Source organism: Solanum dulcamara, chromosome 9, assembly GCF_947179165.1.
Source record: "Solanum dulcamara chromosome 9, daSolDulc1.2, whole genome shotgun sequence".
NCBI lineage: Eukaryota > Viridiplantae > Streptophyta > Magnoliopsida > Solanales > Solanaceae > Solanum > Solanum dulcamara.
Window position 1 is genome coordinate 62,883,825 of NC_077245.1, and position 3,500 is coordinate 62,887,324.

General features: G+C 39.6%; 1 pseudogene; it reads right to left on the bottom strand.

Annotated features, from left to right (window-relative positions):
- Positions 1-1,010: 1,010 nt before the first annotated feature.
- LOC129904797 (5S ribosomal RNA) lies at positions 1,011-1,132 on the bottom strand (annotated as a pseudogene).
- Between the last annotated feature and the right edge of the window lie 2,368 nt (positions 1,133-3,500).

A 3,500-nucleotide genomic window follows, 5' to 3' on the forward strand; every position in this document is an offset into this window, starting at 1 on the left:
TTGCGGCTGAAACGTTGTGGCACTTTGCTATCTCTTTTGTGCTGATCCAAACCATAAATTTACATTATTAATACCTTTATATCATCATGGTATACCCTCGATAATTAATTCACGGAAAGAAATTGGGGCTTACCTTTTACTTTGGCCAAGCAATCGCCCCTCTCTCTTAGCCTCCTAGGGTTTCCTTTTCTTTTCCTTTAAGTTCAAGGCTGTTTTGTGAGAAATTCAGCCTTAAGACACATGTATATACATATTCTTAGGAGGTGACACATGGAATCCCCCTAGGGGTGATACATGGCAGCCCCTCTAGAGCGCCACCTCATCCATGCATCCAATCCAAAGCTGCCACATGGTGGCATGGGACCCACATCAAGTAGGTGTGTCACCTACTTGGTAAAAGTAGGTGCATCACCTAATTAGTCCAAGTAGGTGCATCACCTACTTATTTCAAGTAGGTGCTATGTCTCCTTATTTCTCTTCCGTGGATTCATAATCTTGTCTCACTTTAAGAGCCTATGTATCCCTTGGTACTTAAGCTCAATGTGCACTCAAGTAGCTTAGTTATGTAAGACATCCAAGTCGGTGGCATACGTGAGTAAGTCGAGTCCTACTACCCATTACTTGGCCTCCAACTCCTTTCGAATTCTTATAACCCTATTTCCAATCTTCCTTATTATTGGGGTATCTCATTCTCCCCTCTTTAGAGTCGTTTGATGGAGTTATAGATTATCCAACTCGCATGATGACTTCTAAGAAACTTAAAAGCCTCTCCAGAAACTTAAGAAGCTTAAGAAGCGTTCCAAGGTACCAAAGTATGGGTGGTAACATTCTTCCCCCCTTTAGAACATTCGTCCTCGAATGTGAACCAAAACCTTCTTCCGGATCTTATACCGACTATATGGAGAGTTCCTCTATCCCATTGCCATAACATATACGTTCATCGAGCAATTAATATCAGAGTTCCAAAGGTTAGGATTTTTTATAGGCGTAGGGAATAGGTACAGATACTTGTGTTTCATTTCCTCTTTCGCTTCCCAGAGGGTCACCCATCCTAGTACTACTCTCGCCCAAGCACACTTAACTTCGAAGTTCTGATGGGATCTGGTGCGTTAGTGCTAGTATGATCGCATCCATCCCTTATGGGATCTCGTTTGAAGTTTAAGCATTCCCATTTACATATGATAGCGTCAGTTGATTTTCTCTTACGCTTGTACTTCTCTTGTCCACTTCCCCCTTTTAGGGTGTTCCATGTCATTATCTATTTATTTCTAAATTTCCAAATGCATATGAGTCCTTTCCAACCTATTTAGTATACTGCGCTATTTCCATATCTTCCTTTACATCACCTATACTTTAGGTTACCCATGTACGAAACCTTAATATAATCATGAGGTACTTAGAATCCTTAATATACAGTACCAACTCCAGTCTGAACACTGGTAATCGAGTAATATCCTTACTGTAGTAGTGCATTTAAAGCCACATTCCATTCGTCCCAATCAGTAATTAGCTCGTCACCATTTATCCCGGTGTATCAACTCAGTCGGTGCCTTAATATGTCGTTCTATCCATATCTAGGTTTCATCTCTAAATCATCTTCTTAGGATCATAAGTCTTTTCCAACTTCGTTTTACCATACCAGTATCAACCTTTTAAGATATATTACAATCCTATATCTCATATCTCCTTTTATTTCTAGGAAAATTTGGGCAGAGTTTCCTTTGTATTTCTTACTATCTCAACACCTGCACGCAAGAAATGCCAACAATGCCTCATAGGGCCAACATATATATATTCATATCATATTATACCAAAGCCACACAAGGCGCCCAATATCAACAACAGTAAAAAAATAATGGACTTACCTCATCTGTCCAACTCAAACTACACCTGTTACCCTGCCCTGTCTACTTTTCCTTTTCATTTTTAACTTTACATGTCAATCGTACTTCAATACCTCACCTGACATATATCTTTCGTGCCTTTGCTTTCCTGCGTGCTTTGCAACTTCTAATATCATCAGTTACTTTCTTCTATCGATGTTATCCCTCTACTGAAATCACAAGTTAGTATGAGGAATTTCATTTCCTATGACTCGGCTCTATCGCACGATCTTAGATATGAAAGAAAGGTAACATCCTAAATGTCCTGTAGCCTCCTATTTATAAATGTGGTGCACAACACACCGATAAACAAGACTCTACTAGACACGGTCTGTAGACACTCCAAGGATAAACTGCTCTGATACCACTTCTGTCATGAACCAACTCCATAGGCCGTGACTAGTGCCCGAGTTGGGAAACCATATGTACCCTTAGCCCCACTTAGCGTGTTAGCAAAATAAATAAAAGTAGGAGTCAAAAAAGGGTCGCTAGAGAGCGTATGAGAACAGATATAGCACAAGAGGGTCATTAAGGCCATCACAAAACAAAAAGCTCAAAACATATATTCATAACCCACATCACAAGTCTACAGACCTCTACAAAATGATAGCCTAGTCATATGATGGGACAGGTCCCCATCGTACCCTTAACCATTATGTACAAATGTACAACAGAAAAGTTAGTACCAAAATAGGACTCCGGACAAAGGAGCACTGTCAAACAACAAGGTAGATGTCCTAAGCGAGCGGATCAGCAAACCGAGCGTCTGTACCTGCGGGCATATAACGCATCCCCCAAAAAAAAAGGGGTCAGTACGGAAAATATACTGAATATGTAAAGCACTGACTGTAATAAGTAAAGTCATTACCAGAACAAAATGTAAAAAAATGAGTGAAATATCCAGAATATCATAATGTTTATCATAAACACAGATAGTGCATGCAAAAAAACATAAGCCATATCTGGCCCCATTACGGGACTCGATGAACAAAACATGGTCGCCACCCCGTCACTGGCGCCACAGCATAGCATACATCCAGAGTAGGGAATATCTTCATAACAAATCATATCATATCATATCATATGTGTACATGGCACATCATACCTCCAAAAATCCCATGTACAGGTCATACCTACCCCTCATGTCGGAGCATGGCGAACAATGCAAAGAGGTACACATGATAACAAACCTGGCCTGGGCTCAGTGAAAGAAGCATTAAGGCATCCACGAGTAGAGTAGTGAGAACTATATGCAATTTAAATAATATTTGAGACTCGATGGAATAATCAAAATGAGCTATCGTTCAAAATCAAGACAAGAGTCATATCAAGTACCTTTTGAAAGTCGCTATGGATTATATCAAAATAGAACTTCTGGAATCATATACTCGTATCCAAGCGTAATAAAATATCTTTTGGAAATCAAGAAATTGGCCATCCTAGTGGCTCTAGGAATAGGAACTTCCTTAGAATCATATAAAATTCATATATTTGTTTCATAAAGACCATTCCAAAAGAAAGATTGGCTTTTCATACTTATGTCAAAACATGCCAAGAAAAGGAAATGTTAGCTTTACATACCTCTTACGGATTACTCTTAACATGTTCGCCTCGTCG